An 8,231-nucleotide genomic window follows, 5' to 3' on the forward strand; every position below is an offset into this window, starting at 1 on the left:
GAAACCACCTAGCCTTCTACACTATCACGCCTACGTCTGGGAAAACCTAATTTTTTCCTATTAAACCTAGGGTCCTTACTTATATAAGGAAGGGCTCGGGTATCGATTTTTCACACAGCGACGACCTTCTAGATAATATAGACACGTAGCTTATAGAGGTCTATTATCCATAGACCTTTTATATCCTAAATGTCTATAATCAGATAGAACAGGACCCCGAGATAATAGGTAGAGGGCCTATAAGGCTTCCTAGCCCTACGCCCTCTACCCCTTTAACTACGACCTCTTCTTCTTCTTCTTTTCCTTTCTTTTTAGGCTCTAGAAGCCGACCCTGGACCGAAGATCGCGTGCTGTGGGGCCTTTAGGTCCCTAAGCCGACCCTTATTATAGGGGACTTTAATAGGAACTACTAGTAGTGGAACGGGGCTGCTACTAATCAGGCCTCTATTAAGGCCTACGCCTTAGTAGAGTAGTTAAATAGCCTCGAGGCCACCTGCTTAGTGGACCCTGAAGAAGTTAACCTAAACGGGGGGACCTTTTTCAGGTCTAATCTTCGTTAAGAGTCGGTTATAGACCTAGTATTTTATACGCCCGGCTTTAATCGTCTCCGCTTTTATAAGTGGGAATATATCGAAAACACTCCCTCTTTACACCGCGCTATCCTGATTTTAGCCTCTATTCCAGGTTCTAAAGGTCCTATAAATAGATCCCTTCCACCGGCCTATAATTATAATTTATTATTATTGATCTTACTCCGCTATCCTGACTAATCTATAGGAGCCTTCCTAGGCTGTACGGTCCTTCTCGGGTGGCTATAAAGGGGAAAACCCGGGGAAAACCCGGGGAAAACCTCTATACACTTCCTTAGGTGGAGAGGTGCCGCTACGGGGCCGATATGGCCCCGGTTCTTCCCTATTATATATCTAGATCTTCTTACCTCTAGGCTAGTGGCTAACGGGAAGGATAGCAGGCTAATGGTTAGGTAAGTTAGCCTAAGCTAATCTTTATCGGTAGAGCTAATACTAAGGGGGCGTTACCGCGCTTCCGCTATACGGTAGCTATAGCTCTTTAGCCTTAGTCTCCCTATATCCCTCGAGGATTTTACCTTTATTCCTTCTATTCGGTTAATAAAGAGAGTAAGGAGGTAGGTTCCTACTATATCCGGCGGTAAGTAGGGGGAATAAGGCCTTACCCTGTTATAAGAATTAGATAGTTAATATCCCCTAAGGCCTTTATACCTTAATCCTCCCTCTTTCTCCTATAACGCTAATAAGTTCGTTATAGGTTTTCCCCCTAATCTATTCCCGTTTATAGTCCTATAGGTGTATTATTACGGCCTATACTATCTAGTAAACCATTTTAGCTTTTCTTATTATATTCCTATTATTATTATTATTATTATTAATCTTACTCCGCTATCCTAACTAATCTATCTATAGGAGCCTTTTAAGGCTATACGGTCCTTCTCGGGTGGCTATAAAGGGGAAAACCCAGGTAAAACCCGAGGAAAACCTCTATATACTTCCTTAGGTGGAGAGGTGCCGCTACGGGGCCGATATAGCCCCGGTTTATCCCTATTACGTATCTGGATCTTACCTTTAGGCCGGTAGCTAATAGGAAGTGTGGTAGGCTAGTGGTTAGGTGTGTTAGCCTAGGCTAATCTCTATCGGTGGAACGGGGGCTAAGGGGGCGCTACCGCGCTTCCGCTATACGGCGGCTATGGTTCTCCCTCCTCGGGCTCCTTACGTCCCTCGGGGATTATGCCTTTATTCTTTCCGTTCGGTTAATAAAAAGAGTAAAGGAGGTAGGCGCCTCCTACCTCCCCTAAGTAAGTTCCTACTATATCCGGCGGTAGGTAAGGGGAATAAGGCCTTAACCCTATTATAAGAATTAGATAGTTAATATCCCCCGAGGCCTTTATACCTTAATCCTCCCTCTTCCTCCTATAACGCTAATAAGTTCGTTATAGGTTTGCCCCGGTCTATTCCCGCATATAGTCTTATAGGTGTATTATTACGGCCTATACTAACTAATAAACCCTTTTAGTTTTCTCGTTATATTCCTATTATATTTTAACTATAGGTGTCTTATAGGTAATATCGTAATAGCTTAGTATTATAGGGTTAACTAAGTAGTATAGTAGCGATTTATATATATAAATAAGTAATCTAAAGTAGTTGTATAATATAAGTTCTTTTCGTGGCATAGCGGTGCCTTAGTAGTAGCGTGCTAAAAGTCGTAGATATCGTCTCCTAATAATACTAATACTAATAATAATAACTACCGCTATAAGCGCGGAATAGTTCGTGTTATACCGTATATAGCCCTTAGTAGCGTCGGACTAGTATCGTAGCGCTAATATAAGGTAGTTATATTTATTATAGTAAGCGTTTAGGTACTTACCCTAACTATATAGAAGCCTATACTAATACTACGGGAATAAGCGCGGCCTATTATTAGTATACTAATAATCCCCGTCTATATAAGGATATAAGTCGCCTTAGTACCGTAGTAGTATTATATATATATCGGGGTGGATATAGCTAATAGTTTAATAGGTCCCCTCCGCTACTATGAAGTAGTAGTAACGCCTTATAGATATCTATTAGGCGTACGTGGCGGTAAAGGCCGCTAATAGCGCGGGTATCGCTATTATAGGTATCCCTTTTCGGTGCTATAGCGGTTCTACGCTAATAAGTTATAGGCTAAGGAGCGCCTAGGGACGGCGTCCTAGTCTTTTAGCCAGGCCCTAAACCGGGTATTACCTTCCGGTCGCGGTCGCGGTGGTACCGTGTCGGTAGAGGTATAGGAGTTATCTTATTAGATAAGATATTTACAGGGTAAGATAGACTCTATCCTAGACTACCTTATATATAAGTGGCTCCCTCCCCCCGATCCCGCTACGGCTCCTTAGCGGTATTAGCTAACTAGCCTAATAAGGTCTTAAGTATATTAAAAGCGGTATTAATGCCTCTAAGGGAGGTAATAACGATAAGAGCTAATCGGTGCTATAATAGTACTATATCGATACCGCTAGGGTCCCGGCTTATAGGGCCCCTATCCTAATAATTAATTAATTATTATACTGCCTTATCCCCGGTACGGTCCCCCTTCAGTATCGCGGGTATCTTTATAGGCCTTTATAACTTCGAGGGCGAGGCGGAAGTCCTTAAGCCTCTTCTATTATAGTAACCACCTTATAACTGCCCCGGCTTCCGTGTCGTAGTCTAGTGTATTATATAAATCGCCTTTAATCGTGAGTAGTCTCCTTATAGCACCGAAAAGCTCCTTACGCTTTTCCTCGGTTACGTCCTAGTACTAGAGTACTATATACTCCGCTATTTCTGCCCCCCAATTACTATAGGGGTACCGCGTTATTAGAAATCCCGGTACCCTCGCTTTCGCTAAGAAGGGTTATAGGCCTAGCTTTTCTAATCTAATTTAGGTGAGTACGGCGCTTTATAGCTTTAGGAGTCCTCTATATTTCCTAAGGGAGCGTTATATCGGGGGGCGGCTTAGTACCACTATAGCGTAGGTATAGGGCCGCTATACTTCCGTCTAGGCTTAACCCTATTCCCTTATAAGGGCCTTCCCCGGGGGCGAGGTTCCAGCCTAGGTTATTAGGGCGGTAAGCTATACTATCCACGTAAAGGCGGCGTGGGTCCTATAATACCGATTCGGTATCGCTAAGGCTCTCGCCACGGTATATACTCCGGCTAATATCTTATCTTCGGTCCCTTCTTCTTATATCCGGAGATCTTTCGGGCGCTTAGGCTTAAGAGGTAGAGGTTAAGGGGGGGGGATAAAGGTCTCTTTTTCGAGGACCCTAACCGGCGTAGCCTTATAGGCTTTAACTACTAATCTAAGGCACCGGTTCTATATCGCTATAAGTGCCGCTACGGGGCCTTACCGGGGGCCGGCCCTTATCTTATAAACGGCTAAGGCATAATAGGCTATTACTAGTCTTACTACTATAAGGTATAGTCTTTATATATCCGCGAAGCTATACCCTTACGCTACCGTACTAAACCTTAAGAGGGCGTATATTTATATGCTAGTCGGCTTTTTACCTTTTTAGCGTGTTCCTAGAAGTCGAGTTTCCTATTAAGCTAGACGCCTAGGAGCCTTATTGCCTTTATTACCAGTACTAAAGTAACGCTAAGGGGGAGCGTCGTAAAGGAGGGTTAGTATAACTTTATAAAGGGGATATAAACGCACTTAGCTAGTTCGAATTATAGTTTACTCGCTATCTCCTAATCTAAGTAAGTATACTACCTAATCTAAGTAAGTATACTACGCGGCGGTAAGATAGTACTATATTTATACCTTATCCTATTAAAGGCGATAATATTCGTGTAATTAGCGAATCCTATTACTATTATTTTAGGTACCCTTTTTAGCTTCTTATAAAGGGTAAAGATATATAGGATAAAGAGGATAGGGGAGATTAAGGAGCCTTACGGTATACCCCCGCGGAGGTACTATAAAGGGGCTATTTTATTATCGAGTAGTAGCTAGGCTATATAGTCTTAGAGGAAGCTATTAATTAGGGTAATAAGCTATTAGGGGAATCCCTTCCTTTCGAGTACTTTACGGAGGCGGGAGTAAGGGATAGTATTAAAGGCGCCAATAATATCTAGTTAGAGTATTAAAATAGTGTTTGTATAGGCCTAGCTCGCCGTTATAGCCTTCGTGACTCTTTATACTACTATCTCTATACTCCGCCTAATCCGGTTACCTATCTATCCTTCTAGGAGGAGCCGATACTCCTCTGCTATAATAGCGATATAATCGGCTAATATCCTCTTAAGGACCTTACCTATCGTGTTAAGGAATAATATCGGTCGCTAGCCGTTTACTATCTCGTAATCGGCTAATAGCCGGCCGTCCTTCTTAAGGATTACTATAATAGCGTAGCGGGACCTTTTCGGGTAATAACCCGCTTTAAGGCACGTTATAAAGATAGCGCTTAGTCTTTAGTATAGGGGAGGTATATATACTTTAAGGAGCCCTGCTAGGAGCCTATTAGGTCTTAGTACCGCCTAGGGTTTAGTCTTCTTAAGGCGCCCTTGTATGTCCGCTACGGTGATATTATAACGGATATCCTATTTAGGGGGGAATTCCGCGCTTAGGGGCCTAAGGGTAATAGGGAGGGGGGGTAGGAAGAACTTCCGGTTAAGGACTTCGGCTTTCTCCATATATATAGTAGCTAGGCTTTTATTATTATCTTAGCGTAGTAGCGGTACCGATAAGGGGTTTAGCGGTATACCCCCTTTTATTTATACCTATTTCTACGATCGCTAGAGGAGGTTATCGTTCTTCCTAGTCTTATATAAGACGTACCGCTAGTATAGCCGCTTTATTACCGCTATAGCCTTATCGCGGCGCCTCTCCGTTTCCTAGAACTCGTTCTATCGGTTCTGTAACTTCCTATATATATATTTATAGTAAAGGCGCCTTACTTCCTAGGTAAGGGCGGTTAGCTCCGCGTTCTACTAAGGGGTAAGTAAGTAGGGCTTAGGCTAATGGGAGCTAGGTATAGTAAAATAGATCGTACTAAACAAAGGAAATCCTCCTTAACAATCTGCCTAATAAGACCTGATAGGTAAAAACCCTAATAGGTAAAAAACCAAAGCAAAATAACTAGACCGTAGGAGTCGTGGTTTACGCCCTATACCACTCTGCCAAGGCTACTTTAGTAGCTAAAAGATAGGCCTATAAGGCCTGTATTCCTTTTTTAGTACTAAATAATAGCGGTAGAGATAGCGGTAGGCCTGCTAGGGCTTCCCGCAGGGCTTTTCGTTCTTCTTTATAAAAAGGGCAGGAAAGAACAAGGTGTGCTGTGTCCTGTATAGGGGAGCCGGGATAGGAATAGCGGTCGTTAGCGTAGTTTTAGGCCCTTTTTAGTGGGTTTTTAGGTATCCGAAGCGGGTTGTTAACCATATAAAAGCCGATTTTACCCACCTAGGGCCTTATATTAGTAGTGGTTTTCGGGAGAAGCGGAGGTTATCGCGGACTAATCGCCTATATAGGCGGCCTAATCGAACCGATTTACCTCTTTTCTCCTCCTCCTCCTCGTGGTTCTATAGGGATTTCCAGTCTTAAATAAGGGCTTTATTTACCCGGCGTTTTAGGTAGCTAAGGGTAACTAAGCTAACGGATTTAGTAGCTTTTTCGGGGTTTAACGCCCCTTTAGCCACCTTATCCGCTAGTTTATTCCCTTTTATCCCCACGTACAAGGGGCACTACTAGATAGAGACCGAAGTGCCTAGTTATTTTAGGCGTGAAATAAGGTCTTTAGCTTCTATAGCCTACTATAAGGTGCGCTAAAGCTTCTGAATAGCCGCCTAGAAATCACTAACAATATAGTATTCTAGGGGCCTAGGCGTCTGCTCTAGGGCAGCGTATAGGGCCTAGAGAATAGCGTATAATTCAGCGTCCGCGACTTCGGTAGCGGCTCCTAGGTTAAAGCCTATAGATTTATAGGGCCTTCTAGCTTTAGTCCACTATATTATAGCGGCTACAGGCTGAGCAGGCCCTATAGGGGGCCTAGTAGGGTGGCCTAGAGAGCCGTCGGTGTAGAAAATAGCAGCCTATTCTCCTAGGCCTTATTGAATTTTAGCGAGGGCTTTAAGGTGAGCTGTTTTCTGATCGGGGGTATCGGGGCCGGTGTCTGTTCGGTCTTTAAGGGGGAAAAGGGGTCTTAGGTCCGCTATAGGTTCCGAGGCCTAGGGGGCCTCCTACCTAGCCGAAGGACCCTTAATATCCTAAGACTAACCTACTAAGGCCACTATTTCTAGGCCTAGCTTATAGAGCTATATAGTAGGCTATAGGTTCTAAAGAAGGGCGAGGTTTTCTTGGTTTTTATCCCCTAGCCCCCCTTAAACGCTAGCAAAGAGCTGGCGTTTAATAGGGTGGTTCGGAAGGAACTTTAAGGTCCTAAAGGCATATGGCCTATTAGACCTAGTTAACCGAACCGTTACTCGGGGAACTACTGCTTCGAGTTCTAAAGGGCGTAGGGGGGCCCCCCTAAAAGCCCCTAGGGCCCTGACTAAAGCGCCGTATTACAGGCGTTCTAGGCGGTCTACTAGGTGCTTTTTTAGTGATTTAGGGTCCTACTAGAGCTATGAGCTAAAATCAGCTAGTGAGGCAATATAGGCTATATATAGTTGCCTTAGGGCCTTAAAAGAAAGACCCCTCTACGAGCTAGCTAGCCTATATAGTCTATTTAGGGCCCTTAAAGCTGAATTTAGGCGTTTTTCGACGTGGGGTTTAAAGGATAGCTTAGGATTGAACTAGACCCCTAGCCACCTAATCGCACCTAGCGTAGGTTTAACTAGGTGCCCCCCTATAGTAGCTGGAGTGTCTTCTTTAGAGCGTTTTCGGTGGAAGTGAATAAGCTCTGTTTTTTCAGGCTTAAAGAGGACTTAGTTCACTTTTACTGCGTCGAAAAGGGAGGCTACGGCTTTTTCTAGGGCTTTATAGTTTTTCCTAGTCGACGTAGATACTATAGATAGCTGGAAATCGTCGATATAGGATAGCGGAAGGCCCTGAAAATCCGGCCCCGCTATAACCTTCCTAATATAAATTAGGAATAGGATAGGGGAAACCGGGGAGCCTTATAGAACCCTTATATTTAGGGGGGTAGGCTATTAGACCTGCCCTTGAAAGTTAGTTAGATACGCCTGTTTTCTGTGAAAGAGGTTACCTATTTAACTAGGTTCCGCGGTAGTTATAGTTCTTAAAGGGTCCTGAGTAGCTAAGGACGGGCGACGTGATCGAAGGCTCCCTTAATATCTAAAAACAGCGTAGAAATCACCGGATTCTAGCGTAATTTACGCTGTTGTTCGATATAGTGGAGGAAGAGAAGGGCCGTGTTAATAGCAGAGCGTTATTTTCTACCCCCTATTTAATTAGGGTGTAGAAGGTCGTCGCGGGTATTAGCTATAAAGCTAAGCCTAGCAGCTATAACCCTCTCGAGGACTTTACTTAAGCAGTTTAGAAGGCCTATAATCCTATAAGACTTAGGATTAGAATAGTTCTTTTTCCCTGGCTTTTGTAAAACGACCCCTAGGGCTTCTTTCTAGTAGGTAGGGTGGTGGCCTGCTAAAAGCAGGGCTGAATAGGCTTATATAAAAGAGCCGGGGATAATCTTATAGGCCTGCTAGATCGGTTTTAGACTAATCCTATTAGGCCCTAGGGCTTTCCCCTTAGCGGCGCCGAGTATAGCG

The sequence above is a fragment of the Sodiomyces alkalinus genome (assembly GCF_003711515.1).
Source record: "Sodiomyces alkalinus F11 unplaced genomic scaffold SODALscaffold_8, whole genome shotgun sequence".
Taxonomy (NCBI): domain Eukaryota; kingdom Fungi; phylum Ascomycota; class Sordariomycetes; order Glomerellales; family Plectosphaerellaceae; genus Sodiomyces; species Sodiomyces alkalinus.